We start from the raw sequence: 17964 nt of genomic DNA on the forward strand, positions 1-17964 counted from the left end.
TGAACTCTCTGACGAAGGCTAATGAAAATAACTAAAACAGGAATGATATGATGACTCCTGAAATGTATCATAAATTATGAATTAGGAAAAAAATTCCATTCCATTCAGATTCATTTTCACAACTCATCATGCAACTCCTATTAACATTACAAAATTAGTAGGAATTTTTTGTCAATTTATTGGTTAGTCCTTTTTCACAACAGTTTGTCCCTGTAAGTACTGTTTTTGTAAAAAAATTTAAATTGCATTTTTGATGAAATTGATCGGAAAAGTTTAGACAGAAATAATTAAGAAGATAACGAACGAAATGGAGACAAATGGGTTGAATTAAAAGGCTGATTTGAACTGAAACAAAGGCAATGTCTTTTTATTAATTCAGTAGACAAGTTCAATATGAAATTATCATAAATTCTTGTAATAGACTTCTGTAAAATAACAGAAAAATTAAAAACAACATCCTACATGACCTCACCCCAAAGGAAAGAGGAACAGAATTATACTATTATTTCTAGTTTTTCTGCCGTATTGAAGTAGTACTTAGTTACTTATTGTTAGTTAAGTACTTAGTTTAAGTAAATACTTACACAATTGCGAAGTTTTTACTGTACAAGACTCTTCTTTTTAATGAAGTTTAATAAACACACCTCTCAAATTTTAAAACCATCAGGAGCAAGCATATGGGTACAGGTAAGCTCCTGAAGCACTTCTCTCTTTGAAACCTCAAAGGGGGACCTGAGGGATCTCACCCTGAGGGACTAGGTCCTTAACTAACCGCAGAACCTTTGACATCAAGTACCGCCATTTTGAGGATGTTGGTGATACCTCGGGACCAAAACAAACCAAGAGCACGTGTTCCTGCTCCAAGTTTATGAATCTTTCATAAATTATACATGAATGCATACCGACAAATATTCAGAAAAGATGCTCTTGACCTCAGCTTCGGTTCAAAACACTGGATGTAGGTCGACGGTGTGAGATTATTCCACGCGACCTGACACTGAAATGTTTCGAGCGTTTTTCCCTTTTCAATCAGCTGTTCTCTCTGCGAAAGCACTGATGCTTTCTCATTTCTAAATCTAGTCAGATGATTCCTTGTTACGTTCTGTTTGTCTACAGATTTGCGGTTCCGACGCTTTTCTTCCTCCTAACCGCACTCCCTCGGTCTGATTAATCAATGCAAATTTTACTCCGAGTGGCGTGGCGTGCTTTGCGATATATCGATTGATACGCCACTCAAATCTATGAAAAAAGATCGATTATCAGGGTGTTCGCAGTGAATACCTTGGTAATCGATTCTTTACCACAGCCTCAAATGGCGAGATATCGATAATCGATCATTCACGCCACGCCACTCATTTACACTGGATGTAGGGGAATCAGTGGCACAGAATACGTTGAATCTCCAGGCTACAAAAAACAGTTTTCAATTGAAAAAAAAAATGCATATAAGAACCGGCCGATACGAAATCATTGGGCTTTAATGAAAAAATTAGGAACAAAGTAAGAATAGAAAAAAATCCATGATATTTAATTAAGCATTCTCTGACAACCTCTCTAAGAAAGGAGCATAATTATATTATCATAGCATTTGACATTTCACCGAATTTTATTTTAAGTATTAACTACAAGCCAGAGGCGGATCCAGCAATTTGGCAACGTCGGATTCCCTCCATTTAAGTTATGTTAAATAATCGATTCTTGTCGGAGCACTTGGCCCTTCCAAGAATCGATACATTTCCATAGGTTTAAATGGAGAAAAAATTTTTGTCAATTTGCTGGATCCGCCAATGCTATAAGCAAACCTCAAAAATTCATTGATACCTATTACGTAGTTGTCACCACTCTCCCATACGGCGGAGTATATCTTATACATATGGGCAGGTCGTAAAAGCATGTGTCGGTAGGTACATGCAAATTATATAGTAAAAATACAAGATGTATAATTTATTCCTTCATTTATTATACATATCCGTATAATTAATACACTTCAATTACCGATAGGCTGTACGCCCATGCATGCATGGTCGATACATTATTGAGGCCTCCAAAAACGAGTGATACGTCTATTCCTGTAATTTGTATTTTTCCATGCTATAATTGTATGCGAACAGGGTTTTTTTTATCTTTTTCTTTACTACGTAAGGTCTCAATTTAGGTTCATCGGATTCCATTAAAATTTTTTTCTTGACGATCTTATAGTAGTGGAAATTACAATATTGCCGTGGAGCACAGTAATTGATATTGTTACGACGATATCGTCCGAGTTCAGTCAAACTGTGAATCATGGGACATTTCTGGAATACATTGAAAATGATTACTGGATTATAATTAGGAATTTTGGTGCTCATGTTTATTGCGTGCTCAATAATATTTCTCAATGTCATAGGACAGGTATGGACGACTTGTTAAGAATACTAAGACATGCACGGTACGGCTTGTTTCAGACATTTGTTTCAAAATTTAATTTTTCCCAATAACTTACGTTTAAATGCAATTACATCTGAAGTTTCTAAAAAATATATGATGTATAAAATGAAGAGAAGCTCGCACGTGGAAAATTTCCAGGAAATGTAATTTTGTGTGTTTTAACAAAAAAAAAAAAAAAAAAAAAAAAAAAAAAAAAAAAAAAAAAAAAAAAAAATCCGAGAAATTTCATGTTCCAGCTCTCCAAGCCATGACTGAACAATATGATTAACTTAAATAAACAAGACGAAACGCGTTTTGGGCTGAATTTTCTTTGTTTGTTTTTAATTTAATAACATTTTCAAATCTCCTTTAAGCACATCGGGCCTGCATCCTGAAAACCTTAGAAATCAGCAGATATCCATGTGTCCCACCCTCATTTGTAAGAATCTTAAACTCTGGTGGCCCATCAAAATCATGGGCCGTTTTCATGATCATCCTAGGCCTCCACACTGTTTATTATTGTCATTCGGAGACATTTAAGGTTTAAAGCAGAGGTACACAAATCATAAACAAATGACACTTTTTATGCAATTAGAGCGAAATTCAAAGATTTAATTTTGGAAATAGATCTTTTGCATTTTAATTCTAATCCACCCTGAGACTGAGAAATAATATTTATGAAAGGACGAGTATACTGTGGGTTTTGCAAACTTAAAGGTAGGGCCGCGCCTACCTGACAGCTTTTTAAAATCATACATTTTTTCAAATTCATAGAATTTATTTCTATGTATTTATAGGTCAGGAGAAAACTTATTGCAATGATTTGAAAAAATTTGGTTCCGCATTTTTACTGCTATATACTTTGCTGGTGGTTCATAAAATTTATCTTTTTTTTATGTATAGCCATGTTATAAAGTCCTCCATAAATTTACCCTAAACGCGACGTTGACTATATAAGACCTTCTTAAGGAATAGAGGAGTTTAAAATCTGGCTATGAATACGGCTTTGAATCTCACATGAGCCGAAGATAATAAGTGGCGAGCAGGCTACATAAAGAGCCTTCAAATATTTGGGATACTTCACCGAGATAAGGATCAGTAGGTATAGACGCTATTACCACGCAATGTAAATATGTGAACTTACTGTATACCTGCGTTGTAGAACGTTGTACATGAAGTCAGATAATAAATAAATAATACATCATACTAAAGTCTGTTTTGGAAAGCAGTCCTTCCTCAGAACGTAGAAAGCGACGGGATCACAAATTGGGCACGACTGAGGATATGACATACCTATTATTTCTTTCGGTCAATATCTTCAGTTCTTGAATATATATTTTCTCCTTTGTCGAATATTATGACATTGCTTCACTACATCACTAGTTTACTTCAATTCTAGCCCTGTCAACACTACTAGCAAAAGTTCACGGAACTTTGCGTGAAAGTTAAGTTCCGTATACCTATCTCTGTGTGGACAAGGCCTTCCATTCGTAGGAAATGAATGAAAAAATTATGAAAGAACAAACATAAATGTAGTTTAATGATTTTAACTTCCGCCGCCGCGCCGCGCAGACTGCACTGTGTTTGGCGCAATGCGTGAAGTATTCCGACAGTCTTGTATAGGCGCTAAGCGTTTCACGCTGACCGCAGTGTCTTTGGCGCAAAGCGTGAAGTATTCATGCATTCATGTAGGCGCTATCCGTTTCACGCTGACTGCAGTGACTGCACTGTGTTTGATGCAATGCGTGAAGTATTCGTGCAGTCTTGTAGGCGCTAATATGTGTTACATGCCGATCGCCGCGCCGAGGGCTTCTCCTTTTCATCTCAAGTCCTCGTCATCATTTCTCTCTAAGTCGCGCCGTTCATGGCCAAATTGCGCGTTTGGTTTCTCTCTTAACTCGACTAATTAAAGGTGCTGTCTCTTGTATCACTGAAAGACGACAAAATTATAAATTACTTTACTCTCAGGAAATGAAAGATTTTGTTGCCTTTTCTGGTTTGTAATTTTGTTTCTAAATACGATTTTTTTTATACCTACATTTAAAAAAATTGCAAAATTTGCCGCCCCTTAGATTTGCCGCCGTGGGCCGCGGCCCATGTGGCCATTCCCTTAATCCGGCCCTGGCATGTACTCTTTAGGGTTTGACTTTTCCGGTGGTGGCATATTAGTAAACATGAATGACCGGGAAAGTAGGAGCATCATTATGAAAATGTGATTTTTACGTGGTCTTTGAAATTTGTTGAAATGGTCACTGAAAGTATAGGAAAACCTAAAACATCCTGATCATTACTTTGAGAAAAGCATATGACATAGGACGCACCACGTTTTTTTGTCAGCAAACGGAAAAAATAATTCAACCTTGCGACAATCTCCCCGCATCACATAAAGCACTGCAGTGAGCTATAATTAAAGGCAATAATCTTAAAAGAGCAAGGAATTAGTTTTTGTGAGCACAAAACGAATTCATTTCTCGGAACGCTTATATTGAAAGATGCAAAGAGTCGATTGAATTTTTCCGCCATTTTAAATGGAAAGAAGTACTTTCCAAATTTATAATCTGTCATTAGACTTGGAGATTCATGAAGTCTTTTCAGCAGGCAGAAACAGATGAGAGAAACACTGGGTTTTTTAAAATAAATATAAACTTTTGATGTGATTGAGTAAGGAGTAAAAGGAGAACACAAGCAAAAACGCGGAAAGTATATTGACGGCGATTAGCGGAAAAAGGTTCACAAATAACTTTGACATGTCGATGATGAAACTTCAAAACCACGTCTCTCGGTTTGCGACGTCGCAGACTTCTTTTCATACTTCAATTTTTAAATGGATAACAACTCTGAGTCAATTTATAAAAAATTCTGTGACTTCTCTTCTCTGTGCGAAGCAACTTTTGAGAAAACTTCAAGGAGAAATGTTGATTTGTTCTACTGTAAAAACATAAAACAGGTGTGGAGATGTTTAAACACCGCAAACGAAATACGTGGTTTGGGAGCTTCACCATCAATGTGCTTTCCTTGATTATTTAAACAGTTTAACATTTTTATTTCGAGCATTCCTTCAAATGGCATATCCATGGTCACATTGTAAAACCAAGTATCTCCGTTTGCGACGTTACAGACTTCCTGTCATACTTCGATTGAACCGCGAATAGAATCAGCCACATCTATTGTTAAATTTAATTGAGTAATTTAATTTTTTCATGAATACGGTTGTGCAGATTTTGTGCAATTTTCTGCAATCCATAAAATTTTCAAAGGAATCCGCACCAACGTCCTCTTGTAAAGAATTAAATTGTCAAGTTAAATTTGGCGACAGCTGACGTGGCTTGGTTCCTTTCTGCTAAACGCGGTCAATTTTTTTTTCTTCTTTTTTTTCGAAAAATTGATTATTTCTTGGAAACTTCATTGATTTTTCTGCCCTGTTGGCAGAATTTTCTGTATTGACTTATTTCTCTTCGGAAAACTAAAATAGGAGCGGGTATTTTGGAACATTGCGATGGAGATATGGTACACGGACTTTATGTTCACTTTTTTTACGTCCACAGACTTTTCGTCCACAATTTTTACGTCCACAGTTCTAAAGCCCACACTATTGTTAAGTCCATTACTTAGACGTCCACTAAGTTAAGTCCACAAATGTAAAGTCCACTAAAATCAATTTCAAGCTTCATATTTTAGTCCGTGTGTAAAATTATATTTACAATATTGAAATGAGGAAATTAAGAGAGAATGAGGTGTTGTTATCGTAACTCATATTTTAAATGAAATGTTAATTTCTTCTTTTGATTCATTTTTTCAAATTGTCTTTTGTAAATACTTGGTTTCATTTCTATCCTTGAAATTTCCGATATAAAATATGCATAAATGTACATTATTTTTTTTTTAATGAAATTGATTACTTCATTTTAAAAACATTTACATTTTTAAAACGTGGTAAATATTTGTAAAACCTTTTCCAAGCAATGGCATCGATATGAATCTCAATGAGCCGTAGTTGTGATGAAAGAAACTATACAAAAATTAATAAAATAGGAAAAAAACTGAGATGCACGCAATTTTTTGTGTTTAACTTATTTGTACATCGACCTCCTTGAGTCAAATACGTCCAATTTTGAGCGTTTGGTTGCGCTTACACCACGCTGCAGCACAGTAAAAGCCCAAAACATAAAAGAATAAATTTGAATGCTTTGGAAATCATCTATACGGAACCACTATTATATTTACAAAAAACACATTATATTTTCCAGCAGTGCATATTTCTTTTTCATCGATTTAAATAAGACTAATTCATACAGAGTTTTCAAACATTTCAAAATTATGAGTTGAAAAACGCTGACTCCACGAGTTTAAATATTAGAGCCTAACACAGAGCGGAGCGGCGTGTTAGCAGCGCAGAACGCGCACTGCGGCGCCTACAAACATAACGGGATACTTCACGCATTGCGCAACGCGTGAAGTATCCCGTTAGGTTTGTAGGCACTTATGCGCGTGTCACGCTGATTGCCTGCCGCGCCACTACGCTTTAAGCAACTATTTCGCATCAGAGGCGTTGCACAGTTTCCTACAAGATTGAAAGCGCACGAAATAACTAGTTAAAGAGGACTTTCAATTTTGACTGCAACTGTTACTGAAAAATGTTTAATATGGCATTGGAGCGTTTCCTAGGCTCCCGCTTTGGTTTTCATCTTATCATATCCGTACAGTGTACACATGAACATATGTTTTTATCTGCTCTTAGAGTCTGTTCTCTTTCATGACTTGATTCATGAACGAAATGTTTTCAAGAATGAAGGTAGTAGTAGTATGCATTTATTTTTGAGGTGGTTCCTGTCATTTAATGAAGGAGAAGAAAACAATGTGGACATAACATGTCCACAATTTGGACAGTTTTGGACATATTCATGGTTGGACATTAAATCATGTGGACTTAATAAGATTTAAGACTGGACTTAACGTTTAGTGGACATAAAAAGCGGTGTACATTTATTTAATGGACGAAAGGTAGGTGGACATAAAGTCCTGGAAGCGGAGTACGTGGTTTGGACGTTGGCCGTTGTATAACTATTTAAGTTGAATAACTAGAAAAGAGTGAACTCTAAAAAATCCAAAGGCACGAACTCGTATAGAGCTTCGTCTTCTCATTTTGTCAAAAAAATTACGAGAAATACTTATAATGGTGTACCCCGCATAGATTAGATCATTTTATGCTGACAAAATATATTATAATAATATTATTATCGACCCTTTACGGTAGCTCCTTATAATTTGGCATCCCTGAGTTTTTCGTTCCATAACGCTAATAACGCAGCGCACGCAGTTTGCGACGGACGGCCGACGCGTGTAGGTGTGAGGATGCACCACGGATGCTGGTCCTCCTTAGCCCGAGTGCCAGCCCCCCCCCCCTCCCGCCATAATGAAGGGGGGTGGGGGCAGCAAATAGAGCAGAACGGCAGAACCACGCTTTGACCCGGGTGTTGCTTTGATTCGGGAGCTCTGCCGTGCTAAGGAAAAACGCCGTATGAACCTTCAGGCGTTGCCAAATTTCCTTTGATAAAACTAGAGCCCCCTGGTAAACTTATGAATATTTTTCTCTCAATGTTTCAGATAATTTTGTTCGTAATTTCACCGGAAGTTCCTAGAAATTTCAAGGAAAATAATCACAACTCTCCTCGAAAATAAACATTTTATCGAAGGAAATTTGGCAACACTCGAATGTTCATACGGCGTTTTTCCTTAGCGCGGCAGAGCTGGACCGCGTCTCCTCGAAGCCCGCTGTTGCCGAAGATAATTACGGAGTAATTTCCACAAATTAATTCTGAATTGGATTATTTTAAATTTCAATTGATTAAAGCTCCCTGGTTTCCTCCCAATTTCATTATTTTACGGCAAATCTCTTATTTTCACACACTGAATTCGCTAGGTAAAGAAAGAACGAAAGTCTTAGAGACCATGAAAAATAAACCTTGTACTTATCCTAATGCTAAAAGAGATTTGGCAGCAGTATTGTTGAGTAATTATTCATTCCGGTGTTAATAAATTGAATTCCTGCGAAAGTGAGCGGAGGGTAATCAACGGAGGCTAGCAGGGCTGGACTGACATCGACAAAGTTAGGGGGCGATCATGATTTGATGGCCCTTCCAGTTCCAAGGGGAGTCTATGAGATTTCGCCCCAGAAGGAGAGGGGGGCTTGGGAGTCCTTAAAAATTAGATACACCTAGAACTCAATTTTCAGTTGTTTCCATGATAAATCTTCCCCTTTTCTTCCTATTATTTTTGGGGTTCCAAGTGAGAGATATCTTGTCATCATCCTAGGATTAATCCCTTCAAAAAGGAAAAAGTCTTTTTTCCCTTGTCAAATATTCAAAAAGAGTCACAAGACGTAGCACACATGTTCCCTCCAGCGCCTAATGCGGCCAGCATCGATAATTGTCCGAGGGAAGTAAAAAAAAAGTTTAAAAAAAAATTGAGAAGTGGTCGTCGTCCTGTCTCCCCGTCTCCCTTACCCATGCCACCTATGTTTCAATATCAGCTTTGAGAGTACTCAGAGGCCTGCAGCCTGATTGTTGAAATTTTTTGTTTGTCGGGACGACATAGATGACAAACCTAGGTTGAAAGGCGAAGTGTGATTGGTCAGCTATGTCTTATCGCTATGCTTTGTCGTGCCCATGTCGGGTGAAACTCACGACAAGCTAAAGGCACCTCTCAAGTCTCCAACAGTATGTCGTCGATTCCACCTAACAAAGGCAAGATAAAGCAGTGATAAGACTTGGCCGACCAATCATGCTCCGCCTTTTAACCTATGTCATCTTTGTCTATCCGGCAAACACAAAATTTCAACAATCAAGCTGCAGAGGCGCCCTGCAGATACACCTCTGAATTTTCATCATTTTGAAATCGTAAGTCCCCTCTCCCCTCTTTGGAGATCTTAGAGGCCAGGCGATTTTTATTCTTGCAGTTTTGGTGATAGGAACCCACTCATTCTTTCCAATGCCCCATTAAAATCTTCAAATACCAGAACTTTCAAGTTTTAGAGGCTGTTTATAAATGAGTCCTTTAGAGGATTACGCTTTCACTACTAAACAATTTAACTGTTTAACTAATCTTTAGTCACTCGAATTCCGAACCAGCGAGCCATGCATCATTCGTGACTTTAAGTGGGTTGTCCACTCTCATCGTTTCTCACTCGTTCCTATCAGTACGCCTTCAATATTCCGATAGGCATTGTGCGCGACTTGTGAGCAGTAAAAGTTGCTCGCAGCATTTCGGCCACGTTCACTTGATTTATTTATGGTCGCAGCGAATACTTCACTCTTATAGTTGGATTTCATTCTGCAAAAAGGAATCAGGGGCATTGCAATGTTGCTACGATTATGCAGCTTCTTTTGTCTTGGAAGAAAACCCTGAATATGTAGTTTCTATTGTACTTAGTAAAAACTGTAAATTTAGGACAAATATTACCATCTAAATTTCATATTTTTTCAGGATTTCAACACTTATATTGCAATGGATGAAGTTGCACAATCTTAGCAATATTCCAATGCTCCTGGTTCATTTTTGCAAAATGCAATCCAGTTTATCATTCGTTCCAACCAAAGTAATTGAACTTGCATTGAAAATATGAGCTAGTCATAAATAAACACATTTGAATTTAAATACTTTTTGATCATAAAAATTCTGGGAGCAATGTATTTTTGGCCCAGGCAATTAGCGACAAGATAAAATAAAACTTTACCAGACTGCGGTTCGCCTAACTCGTCGTACATTGAGCAGTGAGCGCGCCAGTTAAAACCAGGAGGAAAGCGAATCGGCAGAAAAGCGAAGACGATTGCGGTTTTTTTTTGGCCTGGTTGTGAACTGCAGTACTGCACTCTGCTGCTTCCTGACCGAATCTGGGGGCTTGTACCTGGCTTGCGGTTCTCGTTACGATGCAACAGGCACTCTGCTCATTCGATCGAAACTGTGGTTGACCGGTGTGCATTGGTAATCCTCCATCAATGTGCTTTAAAATGGTCTTTTATTATTTTTCAGAAAATTTCGAGGAGCTTCTTTTTCCTAGCCCTGCCCAGGGCAGATCATAGGGGATTTAAATTTAACAAGAGCAAAACTCTCATCTCTAGGGATAAAATATGTTGACTCACTTCTATGCTTGGCGTACGGTCAAGCCCGTTGGCTGGCTCGTATATTCTGGGGTTTCCTGGTGTTTTTATTCATTTTTTCCTCAAATTTAACACTGAACGGTGTAAAAAAAGTAAAAAGGATAAAAAAAAAAAATGTAAAAAGGAAAACTTTGTCTCTAATTTTTTACTTCCCCTGCGTTTCTGTCAACGAAGATGTGCTGTTTTTTGTATTGAATTTAATTCGTATGTCGGAATACAATTATCTGTTCGACGTTTGTTGCCCTTTAGTTTTTTTCTTCTCGGGCGTTTAAGTCTCCCTCGTTATCTCTAAGAATTACCTTTATCTTGTTCTATTAATTATTCGCAGCTTCACTTATTCCTTTAGATTTTTTCTTTTTTTGTCTTATCTCGCCAACAAATCCATATATTGATTCAACAATCAGGCTGCAGAAGAGAAAGAAGTATAATTAAAAACTCGAAGAAAATGATTGATATCATTTTATAGACGACTTTAGATTCGCCGTCATTGTTTATCTCACATTATACAGCGTCAAGCAATGGTCCTAAACCTGATAAAACCGACATTCACTCTGCTTCCATTTTTTCAGCCCGTTTTTTCTCTCTCTTTTTTCTTTCTTTTTCTTTTATTGTCTTTTTACTTTCCAAGAGTACTCCTTTTCATAAAGGAAGTAAACGTAGAGGGTCTACGATTATCCATATTTCCCCACTTAAGCTATGGTAAAGAATCGATTATTAAGGTATTCTTTGCGAGCATCCTGTTTATCCATTCTTTCTATAGGTCTGAATGGCAGATTAATAGATACGTCGCAGGCAATTAGCAATCGCCGGCACTTTACAAGCGGTTCACACGTTCTTTCAATAAATCGCAATAATGCGTATCGGCAATGCAATTTTTAAGGGTTATGGTCTTCAAAAGTATGAGCTCGGCTTGAAGCGCCTTCATTTTTTGTGATACTCTACGCTTTGTCACGATGTTAGTTTAGTTGTCTGTCCGATCTCCGATACACTCTGTTAACACCCTCTCGTACGCATTAAAGAGATTTAGGACCTGGTTAGATATTTTCCAATCCTTTTTGGTCAAACGGTTTTTGGCTAAACTCTGAATTCACTTGAAGCAAAAATATACACGAAGTCAAGACAAAAGGATGTAAACTGTGCATTGCTGTGCCCCAAAAACTAGCTTCGAACTCCAAAGAAATTTTTTCCAAGCTTTTCTTACTTTCAGATTTCATTGTAGACATGTATCTGTCGCAGGCAATTAGCAATCGCCGGCAATTTGGGAGCAGTTCACATGTTGTTTCAATATATCGCAATAATGCGCATCGGCATAATGCAATTTTTAAGGGTTATGGTCTGCAAAAGTATGAGCTCGGGTTGAAGCGCCTTCATTTTTCGTGATACTCTACGCTTTGTCAAGATGTTAGTTTAGTTGTCTGTCCGATCTCAACCCAACTAATGTCACAGAGTTCACTGCACTCTTTCCTGAGTGTGTATATTTCTACCGTGTTTTTAAGGATGGAAAAGTGTCTACCCACACTATAGGCAACATAATCAGCACTCAAATCTTGTTCTTTTGTTTTTGAATTTTATAATTTTCTATATTTATTCGCCACTGGCTTGTAAATTGCCTGCGACAGATATATCGCAAAGCACGCCACGCTTTGAATGCCATATCATTTGCATATTACCTGTACAACATGACAATGGGTATGCTCGCACGTTTTCTCTAGAGACTCCACAGTTTTCCATTTTCCAGGACCCCTCGCGCAAGTTTTGGCGACTCAGCTCACGCATGTCACCGATTGTGAAAGTCAAAATCAAGAGAGCGACCACGGAGCTTAACGGCGCCTTATTGTGCGCAAGATTAGTTTCCCGTCGCGCACGCGTAGAACGCGCATCCGAGGTAGGATCTGCAAGGGACGATCTACGGAAAACATCTTATTGATATGCATGATTCCATATTTGCTGGCAACTTTCTCTCTCGCGCACGCAATCAGGCACACACGCAAAACATGGATATTCACTATTCTTTACAATTCTTCAATACACACGACGCGACGCACGGTAGCCAGGCGCGTGGCAGTGGATTAGGTCTATCCTGCCATGTAATTCCGGATCTGGGGGTTGCCAAAATTCCTACAATAGACACTGGAATATGTTTATGAATCTATTCATCTGAGGGATAAATGTGATGGAGTATTAGGCAATATAAACTTCTAGGTGGAACTTCATATTCCTCGATACGGAGGAAAATCCACTTCCCCCCCCCCCAAAAAAAAAAAAAAAAAAAAAAAAAAAAATATTGATTTTTAGTTTTCAGTGCAAACACTATCCAATACTTTCAAGAACATCGAATTAAAATTTCAGGCGTTAATTTGCATTAATTCGGGTGTTACAAACCTTTGAAAACTTAATTGTATATGGACCGGGCAATATAGACGTTAATCACGTTTTTCTCTACTTCTTTAAAAATCGTTTTTTAAATCTGAAATTTTTCTAAGGGGTCAATTTTTGAAATGTTTGGCTTTTCTTTACGCCAAAAGATATAGGTTCAATTTTTCTGGGCCATAGTAAAGTTTTCATTTTTTCCCCAAACAAAGTACCGTCTTGCCTGAAGCCATCACAAACTATACTTATCATTTACTTATATTAATCTTGCCCTGCTAAAAACAGAATTATGATAAAATTGGTAAAATTTCAATTGATTCCTTCCTAACCTGTACTTTAAAGTAGGATATTCAGATCCCACCTATATTCACCTTTTTATATTATTTAAGAAGTAAATCGTGCTGTACCATTTTACTCGTCCTAAAAAAATAGAGATCAAAATTTTTCAATAACAATCAAGAAGAAAATTAAGATAATAGGCAGTAGACTGCTGTAAGTTTATTGATGGAGTAAACTTAATTAAGATTGCAGTACAAAATGAATACATGTTCACTTGGATTGGCTTTTTCTTTCTCTTTATCTCTCACTTTTCAAAAATATGTGCCTTTTTTGAAATTTTATATTTTTTTTTATTCAAATGAATAACACATTATTTTCCCGTTTCAAAACTAGATACAAGAATGTATCATTACATCAATAAAGTAGTCCATTTCACTCTTATTTCGTATTAAAGGAACTGTTCCCAAAAATGGACAAATAAACAGACTTATATTTGAATACATGTGGCAACACGCGGTTTAATTAGTTTTCCTTTTATGCGTGCATGCGTAATGTTTGAGCACTTTCTTTCTTACGAGTGGAGTTTTCCGTAGACGCAATTTTTGGAGCTCACCGGAGATCCCTTTCAGTGCAGCCAAATCATGAAGAATCCTAAAGAAGTTTCCATCATGAGCGTCTTTAGATTAATATTTTAAAAGAAAAATGTCTTACATAATACCACTATTTAGTATGCCATTACAGCATTTGTGCTGTTATTGACTATTAACTGCCTTCCAAGAATTATTTTTTTTCCTTCTTTGAGAAATTCTTAGGAAGCTGCGTCGTCATGAATTAATCATGTGCAGTAATTCTAAAAAATGTTCTGTAACATTAACTGCTACTTTTAACGGATCAGTGTTCGTTGGAAGAACACGCTTGTTAAATAAAAATGTGGATTCTTTTTAAAATTTTGAAACTGGAAAAGTGAAAGTTTAAAAAAGTTCAGATATGGCAATTCTATGCACTCGTGAAATTACGACTAAAGGAGCAGTGATTAATCCTGAACTTCTTTCATTTAGTATTCATCATTAGAATGCGCAAAAAAGGCATATGACTTTTTTGGCCAAATCAAAAAGTTGCAAATTAAATTTTTTTATTTTTTACGAAGGTTTTCAAAGGTCACTCTAAACTATGGCGTCTTAAATTCGAAATAATCCCAAATTTTTACATTTTGGAGAGCTCTCAGGCTTCTAAAACTCACTGCAAATGTTGAACATTTACCACGCAAATATCATTTAAAAATCCATTAAGACTGGACACTTAAAACTTGTCGTCTAAAACTGTCAGATCACATAGGTTGATCTATTGCCTCACCAATTGCATTGAAAGAACTAGTGTATGACAAGAAAAGAATTCAAGGGTATGGTCGTAGGAAACTCAATTATTAATATACTTTGTCAAATATGGCTTTTTATTGAAACAATAAATAAGTACAATTACATAAAATAAAAATCATTGGTAACACTTAAAAATTCCAACGTAAAAAAACACCATTTTCTTTTTTTCGAAAAGTTAAATCAAACTCCTCGAAGCTTTTTGACTGGAGTGAAATGAGGAATGGTTTGCACTTTTTACAAGAAAATTCCTTGTTTCCTCTTTTTTCCTTGAAGAAAATCATCGACCCTTAATCAGATATTAGCACCATAATACATGTCATCTCGTCACAATTTCGAATAAAAGCAATAGGCACATCGGAAATTTGAAAATTTAAGTCGCAGGTGAGAATTTAACATTTCGACGATGTAAGTCCGCAACCACGCGTACCTCGTTTGAATTGCGGTATTTGAAAATATCCGCTCCAATTTTATTTTTTAAAAGGAAAACAAATGAACACCGTTTCTTGAAGTTTTCGCAGAAATTTCTTCGTACTGAGAAGAAAAAACACGACAGTAAGAATTGCCGTCGGGTAGCTTTCCACTCTAAAAATGAAGCATAGCAATGTCTGCAACGTCGCAAACGAAGATACGTAATTGCGGACTTACAATGTCGATATGTTCCGTGTTTCGATTTCCATTGGAGGATTAACTATGATTCAAATACGAAGAAATTTTATAAGTCAAACTCCACTAAAAATTGATGAAAGGAAAATATTTTGGCTTGCTTACTGATATTAAAAAGAGCCTATACATTTTTGTTAAAACGTAAGAAAATCTAATCATCAACGAATCCAGAAACATTTTGTTATCACATCCTTTCAAGCTATCGATACAAGAATTCATTTCGTATTTACCTTTAGAAGTAAATGAAAAAAATTCCTATGCAATGAAAATTAGAAACATACATGATAGGAAACCAATAGTATACTATTACTATTCCGTAGACTTTAGCAGTATTTCTAAAACCCGAATAACACAAAATACCGGAGATATATTTAACACATATACTCTTATCTCTTCATTCTGTCTTGAAAATATGATTTATGATACTCGCGAACAGCAAGATCATCCATTTGTGTAGGAAAAAGAGGGTATACGCTTCCTCATGCACTGTTAAAAATGTAACGGCATTAAAGCGTCATTGAGAAGGCGTTTATGAAGCGCATTATAAAGTGTGTCGATTTCTTGTAACTTCTCTACTTCTGTTTAAATCGGTTTAAGTCATAAACAAGTTTCAAACATTCTTTTAAAGTTTGCTGTACAATTTTCCCCTCAGGGATCTCTTTTCTGCAAGTAGAACTACGTTAGTAGATACAAAATTTTAACGATGGGCACCTAAATTCTACTTCTCTCTAACATAAAAATTTCTTACTCTCTTTTTGTCAAAAGTTAACTCCGAATAGTGAACTATAATAATTCGTCTGCATACAATTAACATGAGACCGCATGAAATGACAAACTACGAAGTAAAGATGTCATGATTATAGATGGTGTTTCCATCACAATGACATAAATACAACACAAAGCGAGTAAGTCACTTTAAAATCATAAAATGGAAAAATCACTAACATGAACAGACGATCGTAGAATAGAGCGCAAATTCTATTTTGATGATGTATGTTGCAATTTCAGTAAATACGTAACCATGAAAATTGTCTTCAAAGGTTTTGAAGGCACCTCACAGTGATTGACCCGTTTTTCCTGGAATGCTTTTCAGTGTGTAAGGTGGGGATGACGTGAAACGCTTCGGATAAACAAGCCTGTGACATAGAGAAATTCTGGCACTTGTTACTTATCACCACTGAGGTACGTGATAGCAAATAGGTGATCCAAACAAAAGCAGGAAGCCTGTCGTGAGAAGCACCAACCTACCCACGCAAACCTGTTGAAAAAAAGAATCGGAAATGATCTTAGCACACGTAAATAGTGCCACACAAGTCAACGGTTAAAGTTTTAAAAACCACAAAATGGACGAAAATTAAAGTCACGTGCACTATACATAAAACTTGGGATGCCTTTCGACACCTTTGGCGTCATCTTCAGCGGCGAAACACGGTCGGCGTGAAATGCATATAATGCCTACGAGACTGTAGGAATACTTGACGTATTGCGCCAAACACAGTGCGAACGGCATGCATAGCATATTAACGCCTACAAGACTGTAGGAATACTTCACGCATTGCACATATGACACGGTGCTTGGCATGAGGATGACGCCAAAGGTGTCAAAATGCGTACAAAGATTTATGCACAGCGCAATTGAGTTAAATTATCGTCGGTTTTGCGGTTTTTATTATTTTAATCGAAAATTATTTTAATTTAAATTATCATTGCTGATCTAAACATTAATGAAAGCTTCGTCCGTCATTTTTTGGTGTGCAAATTTGGATATCACTGAATTTTGATCAATTTATGGCGTTTTGTTTGGAGCCTTATGTTTTTTGAATCATTAAGAATCAGAGCACTTATGCGGGGTATACCAGCCGCAGCATCTTTTGATCCGTCGCGCAAAATAGGTTTCCCAAGAAAAACTTATAGACGGAAGAAAACAAACGAAACTTGGAGTCAGCCTCATCCTTGGGAATATTAAATCAAATTTCCATGAAATGTATTTGAGTAATTTATATTATTATTTGTAGTTGATATTTCATAAAATTAAAGGCATGCAAGGAACTACCCCTTTACAGTATACGTTATCTGAACTTTAACACAAAGGAAGTAAATAAAATGACTGGTTGGAGGTGATGCGATAGCAATGAAATACATATAAAACCAGGATTAATAAAAATCCTAATGTTTTCTCCTTTCAGAGTAGAACACTAGGTTCACGTTTAAAAATTAGCAAAAAGGTGAGTTAGCGGGTCGATCTTGAAAAATGCGAATATTTCGACGCGTGCGTGCGACATAATTTTGCAGAAATTCGTTGATTACGGATTATACTCTTTTTCATCTAAATTAATCCATGTTTATATGAGACTGAGTATTGTGTGACTTCATCCTGATGGCTACGATATAAGAGATAATAAGGGCCAAACAGTCACATTTTTTGAGATCGGCCTTAATAGCCACTTAGTTGAGTCCTCAATAAATAACCCATGTCATCCAGCTCATCCACTTTTTGAGTGGTACGGAATATTTGCACTTAAATTTTTTGAGTCATTTTATGCTGACAGTAGATTTTCCGTCACTCTTCGAAACAGATCGAACTTTTTTTGCGTGCACTCAAGTTGTTGGACAATTTCCTGTTGGCTATATTTTTCCAGTTATTTTTACAGACAAATTAATATATTCTGTGATTTCTGAACGTCTTATGAGACTTAATGTGATTCGATGGACGC

Source organism: Bemisia tabaci, chromosome 3 (assembly GCF_918797505.1).
Source record: "Bemisia tabaci chromosome 3, PGI_BMITA_v3".
Classification (NCBI taxonomy): domain Eukaryota; kingdom Metazoa; phylum Arthropoda; class Insecta; order Hemiptera; family Aleyrodidae; genus Bemisia; species Bemisia tabaci.